Source organism: Varroa jacobsoni, unplaced genomic scaffold (assembly GCF_002532875.2).
Source record: "Varroa jacobsoni isolate VJ856 unplaced genomic scaffold, vjacob_1.0 scaffold_352, whole genome shotgun sequence".
Classification (NCBI taxonomy): Eukaryota; Metazoa; Arthropoda; class Arachnida; order Mesostigmata; family Varroidae; genus Varroa; species Varroa jacobsoni.
In genome coordinates this window covers 512,980-528,860 of record NW_019213254.1, presented here as the reverse complement: position 1 = coordinate 528,860, position 15,881 = coordinate 512,980, and the positions used below count along the sequence as shown (strand labels likewise).

Genomic DNA, 15,881 nt, shown 5'->3' with positions numbered 1-15,881 from the left:
CGCATCATACCGAGTACTTATAAAAACCTGAGTTTTTTATTACCACCGCCAAAATGGAAGTATTCTCATATATATATATATATATATATATATATATATATATATATGAATGATTGGATGGATGTTTGAGAATCAACAACGCTCTGCGATTGACTTGGACGCTTGTCTCTGTTAAGCTAGGGATGAGCGAACTAGAAGTGAAGTTTTGCTTGTGGTACTACGCTAAATGTGCTACATTTCTTCTGGAAAAGTACACCTGGCATATGTGCTTACTATACTTTAGCTTGGATCGTCTGCTTTAGTCTGTTTCTATCCCCGCCAACTTTGGCGTGCATCAAAGCTAAATGATTCGAAATGTATCATTGAAACGTAACTGTTCGATATGGGAAACCTTTTTCCACACTGCTGACACTATGAGGGGTGAGGGTCGTCACAAGGAAAAACTCGTTTATCTTTCGTTCGGTGGATATACTTCTGTGTCTGAATGGCTGTCTCTGGTTCAGACTGTTGGCCATACCGTTCACGCTGCGGGCGAACGCACGAATCTATATAGGTGAAATGTGCGTAATAAAGTCCGCGTTGTTTTACCAAACGACAGTGCTACTATAGCACCGAACGTCTTACCGACACCCGCCACCTTCTTCCCACCGCTCTTCTCGGCTAACTAACGAAAAACTTTTCGACGACGATCTAATGGGCCGTGTATCTCACGTGTTTGCGCATGGCTAGTTGTTTACACTTCCTCTGCTTTACTCATTTGGCTTGCTTTTCGGATGGGTATTATAACAATGCGCCAGATCGAATCCAATTACTTCTTAGTTAGATAATATAACTTTTTCCCGTTCGTCAAACTGTCTAATTTTCCTATAAAGCCCAGGTTCGAATTTGGCCATAGACACGCTTTGTTTTGTGCTAGGAACCAGTTAGCCGTCCGTTTTATGAAATGCCTAATGGTTGTATCGAACGTACAAAACAACTCGAAACAAAAACTGCGGAAAGCTACAAAGTGGAGACAAAAATCAATGCAACGTTTTTAATTTCTCCCCTATCAGAAGACGGTTTTTAATGAATGGTTGTATGCAGATTTTAGCTATGTACAGCTACACATTTGGCGAAAGTAGTAGTTTATTAGAAAATAATAGAAAAAAATTATCGTTCAGTGCTAAAGATAGGCGTTCAATGATTAACTATTATTTTTCAGAGATTAGATTTCTGACGGAATCAGTCACAAACTAGAAAACAACTGTTTCTACAACAACAAAACAAATGTTCGTCAATGGCACAGTTACTCCAAGTTTTACTGGGAGGTTGAAAGCTGTAGAGAAGGCAACTACTCCTTAAGACCGAAACGATAAAAATAGGGCTTGACATAGTTTTCTGTACATTGAGTGAACGACATTTATTGATTGAACAGTAATTGAAATAAGCTTTGGTCTCGTCAGAAAATACTACATAAGGCATTGTTTCTTTTTAAATTTCAGCTGACTACTACTACTACTACTACTACTAATTCGCTTGATCCTATAGAGTTCTGATGCTGCGGGGAAATGTTTGAATCTCAGAATTAATCTAATCATACAAGGTATAAGACTTATATCTGTAACTATCCCAACGAATTTCTTCTCCTGAACAACGTTATACAGAATGCGCGTTACATTTACAACAATTCAATGCGTTAGCTACGCTAAGCGTAGCATGGACGCAAATGGAGCTAGAGTTGTTGCACTGCAGGCAGCATATACGAACCTACCAACTTACTTTGCTTTGAATCCTTATGCGGCTTCTAAAGAACGTTAGAGACATTTGTATGTACTTTTTCAAATTTTAATTTTTAGACTTGCAGGTTGAGTTTATAGTGGCCGAAGTGACCCGCAAATCTATTAAAATAAAGCAATAAACTTATTTGTAGTGATCTCTTAGTAGTCGCTACCTTACAGTGGCACTTCCACACAGTTCATCGAATCAAGGCGGTCATCTTCTTTGCCCTTCCCTTCACAGTTTTGGGATATTTTTTCATTGCATGCCCTGTTCTTCACCTGCAACTCAATCCAAACTATCATACATAGGTCATCATAATAGTACATCGGCGGCATCATCGTGTTTCGAGTTCGGTATACCGATGAGATCATTAGATCTTTTTGCTTTACAAAAATTATAGAATAATTTGTCTTAATATGGTTGTCGACCTTTTACAGACCATTCCTAGCAATTTACGCTGTAACAAATGAGCGTTAATAAAAAAAAAATCTACGAGTTCTAGTTTTTTTAGGGTAGAATTCCGTTCATTTCTTTTGTCTGTTGGTCACGTCTGTCTTCTTCGAGTATATTTAAGCATATATGCGCGCGTACTGACCGAGCATCACAATGAGATCGATCTCGTTTGACTGCATCCAGTGATCGAGTAAACGACGTCCGACGGCTACCCAAAGCGTGGCCGGTAGAAATAAATTCGGTAGATATAGGTAAACGATTGGTATTGGGGGCGCATTGTGAGGACGGACCCTTTGATGGCTGTAGGTGGGAGTGGTAGTAGCAGCAGTTGTGGTCTTAGCCTTGACATCTGGGGTAACTGCGGAGGCGCTATCGGAACCATCAAGGGTATGGTAGCTAGTAGCTGGCTCCCCAGAGCAAGCTTCTCCCTCTCTTGCATTACCACCCCGCAATGGCTGGTGCCGCCAAAGGGCATCATCAGAACGCAATAAACGTGAACTAACCTATTGGGTGCCCCTGAGAAGCGGCAGCAACACAAACTCTCCAACTCCTTCTACTCGATCCCGTCTTCATAGAGGAGTGGTTTTCATTTCGGTCGTCTTCTTCACTTCACGGTTACAGCAGTCGAAGTTACTGCTCCTTCCAGTAGTGGGGTGTGCCACCTGCAGAAGAAGTAAAGCTTTTTTCAGGTAGCCATGTACCCAAATGAAAAATGAACTTTCACTTATACTTGCACATTGCAGGAAAAATGTGCGACTATCACTAAGGGTCCGACAACACTGTTTTTGTTTGAGAAGAAAGATGTGGTCGAATATTGTTATGTTCAAGCGTATCTTTCTTCGACCCCTATGTATATGTATATATATATGTCAGTTTTTGTTCAGAAAAGAATGGGTCGTCTTAATTTTCGCAGCCCTCGATGATTGCTGAAAATGATCCTTACCGTAAAGGGCCTTTGACAGCGGTCACAAACAAAAGCTTGGAAAGGCCCGACCGCTTAATCACTATAGGAGAGCCAGTGGAAAATAGGGAGATCTCATTTGGCTTATGTCAGGCCATTATGACCGACTGTTTGGGCGTAAGGAGGCTTACGGCAATGTTTTTGCCAAAACAGCTGTATGTCCAGCTGATGAACGGCCATCAAAAGACGCTGTGTAAGGAAAAGCTTTTGGCACTTTTAAAGAGCAAAACTTGCTTGAGCACATCATTACGGGCGACCAAGACGTATGTGTATGGCTACCATGAAAAGGCCAAGACGCAGTCTTTCGAGTATCGGTTCAAAGACAAGGAATGTTGCACGATCCAGGCCCGAAACGAAGGTACTCCTTACGGTATTTTCAACCGTCGGAAATGTTTCCGACCGTTCTTCATGAACTAATGTTATCCTTGCTCCACGGTAATCAAGGAGTACAATCAAAAAGCATAAAGAAGACTCTGCTGATAGTTGAACTGTGGCACAACAAGGCCTGCCTTCTCCGTTACGACGATGTAATGACCACAACGGCACATCCGTGTTTGCGATGTGCGCGTGTGTTGCGAAGGTTCCTTTGAAGGGCAGAACTTAACAATTAAAAATAACTTAATTTTGATTAACTCAATTTGGGACAAATGACGTTTTTGAGCAAAAGCCTATATATGTATCACAAATCAGAGAGTTTGCTTTTTTTTTCTCCCTGAAAATGAATATGTGTAGATTTCTTTTCAAATATACGTAGGGCACTCAAGCAAAAGTTTCAGACATATTCAAATCGATCGTCGCCGGGAAGGTTTTCATGGAAAGCTGAGACCCTTGAGCTTCTCTACTTCGGTTATGTGTATTTATTGCACGAGCTAAACTTATACGACCTGTACACTGTAGTACAGTCAGGGAAATCGAATTTTAATAAATATGATCTGACATCGTCCATAAATTCACGTGTATTATAAATTATGTATGTTGACAAAATTAGTACATTAAACGAAGACAAACATAAAATTCTATAATAGATAGGAAATATCTAGAGTGCTCTTGGTAAACATCACTACTATCCGAGCTAAAACGGTTCGCGGTATATCTTGCGCCGTGACAACTAATTTCTTTTAGCTCGTTTAGGAATTAGTTTGATTACGATTAACCGAAATATATAATAATAGAGAATGTTGACTCGTGTGAAAACTTCTTTTTCTCGTGCTTTCGAGATAAAAATCCAGTTCAAAAGTAGTGACCCCTTGCTTCCATAATGCATCATGACCGGGAACTGGTGTTTGAAGAGTATGAATAAAGACGATGGATCAAGGTACAATTTGAATCACGCTTGAGCACATTATAAATAAACTTCCGGGTCTAGTTGTCTCACATTGCGGTCACACTATAGAATCCACAGTATCATTTTTACCATATTAGAAAACGTCAAAGCATCTACTGTAAAACATATTTTTCGACATTATGCAGTGTTTAGAAAATTTATAATAAGCCAATTTAGCAAATAAGAAGCTATATCAGGCAATTGGCCCGGTTGTATATCACCCAAAAGCAATCTACTAGTCTGTAGGGAAGTTTTCGTTGCATAGAAGTAGTTCGCTTCAGAGCTTACGGCAGGAATAGGTATCAGTACACTCCTGAATAGGGTAAAAAATAAACACAAAGCTTTATGATATGGGGCACTCCGTTATCCCTAAACGTATACGGTCAGATAGGCTAACATTACGAATACAAATCTGAACCACAACTACACGAGATAACTTAGCCAGTTTGAAGCCTAATATAACTATGCTTCAGGTTTTCTGAGCTAAAAACATTTTTGTAATTTATGTAGAAATAATGTTATCATTTTTTATTAAAACAAAAAAAATTAGTTGATTTTCTCTTAATTGACTTCGCTTTTGCATCCGCTTACTATATAACGCTTACTATATATGAGGGCAATAAGACCCGCTCCCGAAAATAATAGTAATTCTTTTTTGCTTTATAGGAGAAGGGCGAGAGATGTCAACTTGAAGTCATTACAGAGCTTCTGAGTGGGTGATGAGACCCAAATCGCAATTTCACTGCCAAAGTGGATTCATTTAATACATATGATCCTTGCTAACAATCTGGATTAGTGGCCAAAATAAAAAGCAGGTATCCCCTTAGCCCAGCGATATCTCTAGGCATGTACATTTTAATTTTTCATTTATAAGCGCACTACTTTAGAAGGCTACGTCATCTAGGATGCATCTGAGAGGTATAGGTTGGTTTATTTGGACATAATTCTGAGAATTTGTATACATATTTGTTGGTTTCTTCGTCGTTCAGAACACAGGCATTTAAAATTTTATACTCATATAGAAAGCCTTTTGGTTTTGTACAGGCATGCTCCTTTGAAGATTGTCCTTGTTGGGGTACGCCTTGCCTAAGTGGCCGTAAATATCGTTCGGGTCCTAGTTGCAGACGGTTTACCCTGTTAATCCGCTTTACGTAGGTTTAGGCACATATTGGCATCATCTTATTTTTCTTATCTTGGCCTTTGGTTTTTCAGCTGTAGCGCAGTGATAGATATGGAAATAAAATAAAACTATTCATATGAGCTATTTAGCTGAAGAGTAATCGCAGCGACCTTCTTCCCACCCCACCTCCTGTTATGTACTATCCCTCGCACCCTCTTCCAGATAGCAATGTCCCTTGGGATCAAACAGGGAGACTGCGGTCCTACCAATTGGCATTAAATTGTTTTCTATTCTATTGTGATCCCTTTACTACGTCCTTCGTACAAAGTGCTATTCCGCAGCCTAATGCGATAGTTTTTTGCATTAATAGCCAGTCGTGAGACATGCAGAATAACACTGCTCCAACTAGGTTTTTTCAGCAGGCGTTTTGGCCTAGTCCCACTAATTCTTTCCACTCAAACTGATAGGCCTTTCTGGCTAGACGGGTAAAAGAACAGGATAGACGATAGGTCAGGTCTTTTCTGCAATTGGAAATTGGAAGATCAGTCAAGTTTTACCGGAGATCTGCTCTTTCGTTTAACCAGCAAATTTAAAGGAAAGACCCATTATTACATTTATCGGAGAGCTAGACCAAAAAAGGACAAACAGCACTTGAACACAGCTTAGTAAAATAGCGTAGCAAGATAAGATCTTTTTCACGTTCCACTTGGTTACAGTTTCGTTTTATATGTATCCGAAGGGACATATATACGAGTTTGATTCATTGGTTAATTCTTCTATTATACAAATATAACACATCGGAAAAGGTATTTCTGCCGTTCACTGCCGAGCCTCGATACCGTTTCAAGGTTCTCGGCCTAAGGTAAAGGCTGTTCCAACGCGATCATTTGGATTGAACTAATCGCCTTTGGGTGAGCCTGGAGATTTCATTTCCGCTGGATCCAAGCAATTATACAATTGATTTGTGGCTTATGACCTCAAATCCGCTAGGAATTTCAAGCAAATCGAAAGTAATTTCATACAAAAAAAAAGTTTTCCCGTCGACGAAATTCACATGTTGATAACCCTTTTACTACGGTAAGATACCGTGTACGACATCGTATGCGGGCGACTCATCTGTATCTAGATAAGCTGCATTTCTGTTCTGCACATAAGTTGATTCCAGGCCATAGAACTTAAGGTCTCTTTCGAAACTTAATGTTAGTCAGGTTTTATAGGAATACGATTTTCCATTAGTGATAATGACTACCGTATTGGAGCAATGAATCCAATCAGCAAAACAAAACCTATTTTGTGGTTCGAAGATTTAGCTAACTAATGAGGATAAAAACCAATTTCCAATACAGGCACCTTTAGAGAGATGAGGTTTCTTTATCATGGTACGTTTGGTCAGATGTGGAGAGCCTCTTGCTAGTTCTCTGCCATCTACAGGTACTCATACCCCCTAATACGATCATATTCGAGCGTTCATTAAGAAACCCCGTTGAACAGCTGATTGGAAGTGGCTTTCATGTTACGTAGCTTAAATGTTGCTCGTAGCGATCCTATGATGTTTAGAAACTGTAAATTCGCTTATCGGTTCAGAGATTCTATGAAGCTTTCTCATAATATCCGCGCCAGTCATTTGCATAGATCATTTCAGAACAGCTATGATCTGTTAAAGCTGGTCTGAAACTGAACTAAAGTAACAGTCCTTTCTAGGCAATACCCCGTGTTACGAATTTGGCCCGCACATACTCCCCTGGAAGGTTATTCAAATCGTTAAAAAAAAGATACTTTATTTAAAAATTGTACTACACTTAGTAAGACGGACAGAGTGAATGCGCCGATAGTTCAAGTTATTGCGTATTGGAGGAAGAAACCGTGTACCCTGTTTACTAGCTGCTTGCTAGAACTTACCTGGGTCAAAAATTAGCCCGCGATGGCAGGGTAACAGCCATGTCTAGCACATCGCTTCCTTTTAGAAGATCCAAACAAAAAGAATTAGACTGTGATTGTTAAGTTATTGACTGCCCCTAATGCTTGTACTCTTGTTTTCAATTTAGAAGAAGCACGATCCGAATTTCTCTCAAGGACCAGAGGTGACCTGCAAAAAACAAAGTACGTTTCACATACTATAACTCTCTAATAGTCGGTACTGCTTCATAGTAGAACAATGGCTCTCATAGACAAAGTGGCCTTTGAAGCGAGCTATTTTTGTTGAATTACGTCTAACACTTTGTAAGTAATCGGCATTAATAATTCATCTGCATTTAACTAATGTTAGCTAGCAATGGATCAGTGAAAACTTTTTATGATGCGATCTACGGCTAGAACCACTCTTTATTTCTCAGTGTATAAATCAGCTACTCCAAGTTCTCTTCAAAACCAATTTAACATCTAGTCAACTCCTTCGTTGAAAAAAACTAGAATCGGTGTACGCAGTATAATTGCATCGTCACTAGTGTAGCATTGGTAAATCTATCTATCTCCATTTCTGATTCACTTATTGATATTTAAGAAGTCTTGCGGAAAATGTCAGAACGATTCTATTTTGCCATCGCTTGGAAATATCTGTCGTGTTCCACAGTATTAGAACTTCTCTCAGGCTCTCCGTCAGAAGTTCAATGAGATTCTGATTATTTGGACAGCCACTGTAACGTACCGACGCATCTTCTAATAGACAGACAAAACTGGCAAGATATCTTTGTGTCTTCCGTTGTGTGCGGCAATATCTAAGAAATGCCATAAAGAAAGATCATAGATTATCGCCTGCTTAGAGAGAATCCATGCTTAAATGTTTGAGGGTGCCGATCAAACGTTTTCTGTTTTCAAGTGGTTTTTAACGAGTGCATCTTTGATCTTTTGGTGCCTTCTAATTTTTAATCTAGTCTTCTAAAAAACATGCGCAAAACTAGAGTACGATGCTGTGTTGGTTACGTTAACAATAGACGTGATTTTTGTCAGTGACGGTGATTGCTAAAAGATCACCTAAGTTTTAACTAAAATTGCCAAAGGTCTGCGAGCCTTAGTTTCATTTGGCTAAAAAATAGTGCGGTTCATTATTCTGTTTTCCTTGGTCAAATTGAGAAACGCTACCAAATAGATTGTCGTAGTTTATACGTCCTTACGAGCGCTCGACTGCTTCCCTAGAACTAGATGAGATATGCTTCGCTGCCTGTCTGTAGACGTCTTTCTTGTTTTGTAACGGAAAAATATGACCAGACGGAAATGTAGCGTAGAGGGCGCCACTCGAAAAAAGCGTTCTAAATTTTTTTTACGAACTCATTGTACGTTTGTTCTCTATAAATGGAAGTAGCGTTTGATGAATGCAAAACTGAACTCATAGTAATAGAGGTAATAATAGTAGTGGTATTAGGATCGATGTGCATCTTAGACTAGTCAAAATTGGAGAACAAGAAGGACAACTAAAATGCGCCAAGTTCAAAGCTTGCAGCCTTTTATTCAGAGTCTTCGCAGACCGCTTTAGAGGGCTCATCAATGGTCTTCTTTTGTTGAGAATCTTAGGGAAAAAGTCAAACTTTTTTCTTGAAATGCTCAAAAAAATTAATAATGTTAAGTCTCACTCAGACGGATAATTTCCTAAACACTAACATCAATACTAAAATTCGGCAAGTTCCATAGCGGTTGAAAGAAAGACAAAGGCGTTTCGTGTTTTCGATATGTAAGTTAATCAGCAAACTGAAGTAAAACCTCCGCAAGCAATCGCTCCCTTTGTTCTAAACATTTTCTGTTTATAGAGAAAGAGATACGAGCTCAGACCTTAAGAATGAAGATATCACTGAAACATACGCACAGCTTCCTATGTCTAAGCTTCTTGAAAATCGCTGCTCGCTACCCGGTCGCTAGCTAGCCTTTATACGAATCCCGGCAATAGATAGGGCTAAGGCAGAATTTGCGATGTCTAAACATGGCAATGATAACTGTACGTTTCGCCCCGTCTCCCAACCCGACCTGAAAGAAATTGCTGGCTTTTCACTTCCTCCTGTATTTTCTTTGTGAAAACAGCGCGTATGAACAATGCGTGTGTATGATGGATGTGAAGCTGCGTTTGTGGCCGTTGCCGTTCTAACCCGGTATGTTACGTTTGCGCTACATCAGCCGCTGAGGTTGGCGGCAGCGCCATTTTGAGACTTTTTCAAAAACACTGCCATTAATGGCTTAGATAGAGAAGAGCGGGCAGACTTTGGGAGACCTCAACGCTCTCGTGTTGCAAAAGAAGAGACCTCGACGCAGATACAATTTTCAGGCTAACTATTTGGCTTTATAGTGCGATTTGCACACCTACAGATCTGTTCGAATTGCTTGCCGGCTAATGATTATGCCAAATAGAGTTTTAGTTCGACGGTAGTAGTTACTTCTTGAGGGCCTGATTTTGATGGATGAAAATGAATAATTTTTCTTTGAAGGCTGATATATTAGCGGTCACAAAAATGTATGAACGTGATAAACAATATGACAAAGTAGGCATTGAGAGGAGATCACTACCAATACGTGTATGCTACAAAAGTAATGCAAAGGAGAGAAACTAAGCGATAGGTAATTAGTTGTTTGTTTAATTTTTTACGTTAATCTCAGACAAACAAAGACTACCGTTATTTTGCTGGCTTGTTTATATTATATGTTAGCAATTCGTTTCGAATCAGTTATTATGCTCTCAGCTATCACGATATCAATGAAACCGCCGGAGTCGTCACGAACCTTCGTTCAAACGCCGGGTGTTTCTTCTTAAGAGAGTATTTTTTCCCTTTTCTTTCTTTCTTTCTTCTATTATGTTTTATTCTCTTTTTTTAATATTGTTATCAGGCAGTAGATGTATGGAAGAATGTTACTCGTGTAAGATTTTATTTTTAAAAAAGTGTGCAAGAAAGATAACACACCTGCAAGTATCTTTTGATTTAAACGACAATCGATGAAAAGGGCCAAAATTGCACAAACCAATACACTTGAAGAATCATTTTTGCAAACTAGGGAAAATATAAGCGGTAATGTAAGCCCTACATGTAGCATAGGCTACGAGAATACGTACTGAATGAATTATATAAACCCTATGTGCAAATAACATATACTTTTTTTTTTTTTTTTTTTCCCACATGTCGAAATGAATGATAGATGTAAATCGGCGCGAGGAAATATTGAAGTATTATGACAAAATCATTATGCGGTACAAGCAGCATATATATATATATAACAATGATACCTTATGCAGAGCCGAACAAATGTATAAGATATGAATTTAATGTGTATCAGACAAGGCTGACTGTGTTCAATGTGATAAGAAAATTTACATTTATCCAGACTAATTATGTGTGCCTCCAAAATTCATGGACAGCTATTCGTAAAGCCATGCGGGAGAAAATGACTTCTCTTAAATGAGCACTTTAACCAGTGCCTCATTCGCTATACCGTCAACGGAAGTCTACGTTTACACAGATCGGTCATAGAAGCCAAGCTGTTCACACATCATCTGAGGAAAAGTTAGAGAATTACTTGGTGTTTTCGCAATTCTCAGTATTGGTTGCCCTGGCAGAACATAGCGACTGTGGACCTAGACGCTCGGTTCTGTTCGCTAACTGAAACAACGGTTATTCCATTTGTCGATATCTTTAACGTGTCTTTATACACACTCTTCTAAACTCTGCATTGCTTTTTATGATGAACTTGCCGAAAAAACTTGTGAGATTGTCAGATTATGAAAATAGGGCCATAGTGATAGTTCATTTACGGAGGCCATTTTGCATCCACGAATGAAGGACTACGCACAAAGCCTTTCAACACAAAGCTAAACTGTTGACGGTATCTTAAACTACTTTCACCACGGAATAGTATTCGAGTACGGGATGGATGGCACAACTTTGCTCTCTGCCCTTGAAACTCAATTAGATTAGAAGCTAGTTGGCTCGTCATACAGTTTGATAAAATGCGCTGATTTTTCAATTTCGGAGCTATCATAAACATTGTTTTTCATGACGCCAAACGATACGCTTTTGCACACTTGATATATATATATATCTCGCTGATACGCATCAGTGGAAACTTTAACTTTTCAACTTCGTGTCACGCACTTTACTATATAATCACTTTCATTTCAAAATCGCTATACTAAATAATATTAAAGAATCCAAAATGACGTTTTTTTCTTTTAACCTTTTGTACGACTACACGAAGCTCTACCTTGTAAAGCTCTTTCGACCCAAATAGCCTTGCTTGCATCTTTTCCACCGAGAATTTTTCAAAAAATTTCACCTTTCAGCGCCCATATCCATGAAATAAATATATAGTGCCTGTGGCACGGGAGGACACCAATCTGAATTGATGCATTCAGAGTGAAGCGCATAGTGCCGTTCATACTGATTAAAAGCAGCTCCGGTGAAAAGCAGGACGAAGTCAGCTAAATCAATTGAAGATTAAGTGAGAAGTTTCATGGATATAAATCTGGAGCCTAATTTGGCTATTAAGGTAGTTTGGTTTATTCTAACAGACTTGTTGCGGCACATTTTGTTCTTGACGCTAGGATCATTCGGTGTTTTTGAATACTATACCTATCAGAGAAGGTAAGTTTACGCAAAGCCTATAAATTCAACTTCTATTATCCGAAATTCCGAACTGAGAATCTTCGCTGACTCTACGCACGATGGCCACTATGTATCCCTGAATACGGGCTGAATTAAAGCGGCCTCAGGCATTTAATTCTCAGTCTGCAATATATACATCTATACATATATATATATATATATAGATATATGTATAGAGTACAGCGGCACGATGAAGGTTGTCAGACTGTAAGCTAGATTCTACAGCATATATAAATATAGCCATGCGCCGCTGAGTGCAGGGCTAATCCTGCGGGGAAGATTTAACCTCCGATAGGATTACATGGAATGTGCTTTGAACTTGGTGTGATATATCTTCGGAATTTTCATATTTCGAACAAGCATCTACCAGCGAGAAGCAAAGTAATTAGTAAGTTACTATATTTATTACCTGATTGAGGAAGTCTCCAAGGATAAATCGGATCACAGCGTGTGAATACAATTTAGAGCCCGATAGAACCGCATCTTGAAAAGTTCACAATGTTTTTTAGCCATATCAATTCAGTAGTTCTCAAAAAAAAACCTAAATAAAATATGTCTATTAGTAGTCCGTAAGATACGAGCCAACTACTACTGAACAGATCCGATTTTCGAACCGACATTTAAATAGTCTGCTGTGGGCAGCTGCAACGAAATTAGAAAACTGAAAAAAAAAGCCTTGCATTTTCGATTTTCTCTTGTCCTTATTTTGGCTATATGTATACCAACACAATACGCCAGACGCTATGGACTATACGGCGGCAGCAACACCGACACTCATAAAGAGCCAGCTTCAATACTGATTAGCTAGCTTTCGTCGGGTATCATTGAGCATTTAATGAGAAAAGTTAGCCCCGTGGGGTGTTTGGGTAAAAGTTCAGTGGAACTGGGATGGCGATAGGAGAACGAAACGAGGAACAGCGACCCTACTCCTGACGCTGACTAGGATCACCACTGCGCAGAGTAAAGTAAAGAGGTTCATGGGTCTGCGTCTGTGCGTGCACATAAGTGCACGAGTGTTACGCAGAACTGGGCCTGGCTAGAGGGATTAGAAGGCCAATTAGAGCCAACGGCAATTAGAAGCAAACCACGACCTGCGTTATATGCACTCCGAGGCTTCTGTTTCGCGCGTAGCGTCAGTAGTGGTCGAGAAGAGCCTGCATTTGTTCCTCCCGGCTGCCTTGCGACGCCATTCCTCTGCCGAGCTGATTGGTACTAGCGGACAGAGACAAGCCGGTAGGTGTGCGCCCAGTTAACCCTTGACAAGAGCTCATTGGGGTATCGCAAATGGTGTATTCATAATGCAAAGGTCCCTTCGCAGATGCTTTTTATCTTGTGTAGAATCAAATATTCAGCAGTGATAAGTAATAACTTGTCAAAGCGAGTTCAATAAAAGTTATCTAAAGTGAAAGAACTATTAGTGCCATATTTATCATTTAGGCGCGTTGTTGTTGTTTATTTTTTTTAAAAATGATGTCAATTAATATATTTCAGCCTTTATTAGATACAAACGTGATTTATGTATGGTGACGCATACGGAGAGTATTATGAAGGCATGTGGACATAGACGCCGTGTTAGGGTTACTGTAGATGAAATTGAAGAAATTTTACCCTGTGATGATAAAGCATAACATCCAGTTTTCCATAGTGTTGCATCATACTACGACCTATAACTCTATTCATGTGTAGGGAGCTAGCAAAAATATTAACAGATTCAGCGAGTTTTCTATCGGTATTTTATATATGTGATTCATTCATTGGTGTTGATAGTTCACGCATAATACGCGTTCTGTATGCGCATACCACACAATCAACGTTGAACGTATACGAACGACGCAGCTCCGTAATCGGTTAGTTACTATATCAAGCGTTTTACAAGCGTCTATCCAACAAGAAGGGCACCACGCACGAGCGCCACATTTCTTTTATATCAACATCTGCACAGATCACGGTGTTATAATAATAGCAAAAAAAAAGTGTTGACCGCTGTGTCTTTCTGTGAGTCTCCTCGAATTGTGGACTTCCTGATGGCCTTCTAGAACAGCTTCAGCAGCTCTCTGATACCCTTCGCCTTTCCGCTAATTTCTGTTAGCTGTTCAGAGGTAAACGACGATTTATTGCATTCATCACTCGTCTTTCTTGAACAGGCAGAAAACTCCAAGCTTTTCACGGCCGTTTCCACTTGCTGTGGGCAACCCCAGTCATCCCAGATAGTCCGACTTGGCGGGGTATCCATGCAAAAGTAAGCAAGTGGGTGCCTGTTAAAAAAACGCTCCTATTTCTGTTGCTGAGGTTGAAAGTTTCATAGATATTTGCTTCGGATAGTGGCAGAAATCCGATCCTTTAGCCACTTTTCCATTGACACCATCGTGCGTATTAATAAAAAGAAATAAATAAAAAACGACGAAAACGAGCAAAAAATTGAATCGCCGTAGGCTTAAAGGGGTCACTGATTCGTCGATCCGGACTGCACCGAGTATGCCGGCCATCAGAGCATGCAACAGATTCGAGAGTCAGCGTCATTACGAAAGACACACTCATCTGTACAACCACGCCCGAATAACACCACCATTAATATTAGCAGTACATCGTCAAGTGTATCAATCGCAATAATAGTTACGGTAGCTATCCACGTTTTACATAAAGGGAACAAAGGATCCCATCACAGAGCTTCGCTGGCGGCCGACAGAAGTGGACACATGACTAAAAGACCCTTCGGCGTTTCCATAGATATGTGCCTGCACGTTTGGCGTTTATAACCCGTGCAATATATCTTACATTTTGAACAAAAAGTCTGCGCTATCGTAAAATGCTGCAACGAAGAAAATAGGCTTTCTGTTGTGGGTACCAGCAGGTACGGATTGACGGTCAACTTCGTAGGCTGTCTAGGGAGCAGGTACTTTCGCTGCGAAAAATAAACGAGAAACGTGCAAACGGTTAATGTAAATACGTTGTATCAAGTGAACTGATAAAAGTCCGTAGTCAGAAAAGAAACAAAGCCTGATATTTAGCGATTCTACATGGGCCCGTCCGTTATGAAGCTGTCGACGAATAGTAGGGAACGGGACCTCCTGAGGCATCATAGTAACGTTTTCATTGAAGTAACGAGATATTTTTGCAGCTTCTGCAAAATAATATAACGGTAAAGTAATTTATAGTTCGACTTAAGTATTCCTGTAATGCGTTCAGAGACCGACGAAGTAACTTGAGAATAGTTATTTGTCAACACCGATACGGTGGGTAGACTATATCGGCGAGATATTAAATTAACTTAATCACACTTCTCGTGATTCCACATGGATGAACTCCGGAATACAATATAGACAACAAAACGGGCAGTGGCGCGTCGAGGTTTATTTCTTCTGGTAATAAAAAGTGCTTAATTTTTGTGTGCTATGTCAACAATACCCAATAGGCTTAGATAATTCCGATTGCATTTATTTCCATTGTGGCATCGTGGAACCTTTGACAGTTCATGATGAACATGTACGTATTGAAGCATCTTTGCCCATTATTCCTATCTGTCCAATAGCAGGACAGTCAAAAAAGTAGTACAGAACAGAATATCGGAGAAACAATCTGGCTTGTTCTAGTCAGAAGAGTGAGAACTTCTGCACAAATACGCGTCAATGTACGGACGTATCGGAGGGAACGCCCGATAATTTTGCCATGCGTTCCCGGAATCCTGATATG

General features: G+C 39.8%; 1 long non-coding RNA gene across 2 annotated transcripts in view; it reads right to left on the bottom strand.

Moving 5' to 3' along the window:
• Window positions 1-1,349: 1,349 nt before the first annotated feature.
• The window catches only part of LOC111259617 (uncharacterized), a 32,233-nt gene continuing 17,701 nt past the window's right edge, over window positions 1,350-15,881 (bottom strand). For both annotated transcript variants that reach the window (XR_002679728.1, XR_002679729.1), the window contains exons 2-4: window positions 7,516-7,702; window positions 2,354-2,873; window positions 1,350-2,036 (exon numbers count right to left, since the gene is read on the bottom strand). This is a non-coding gene — a long non-coding RNA (uncharacterized LOC111259617). The remainder of the gene's footprint in view (window positions 2,037-2,353; window positions 2,874-7,515; window positions 7,703-15,881) is intronic.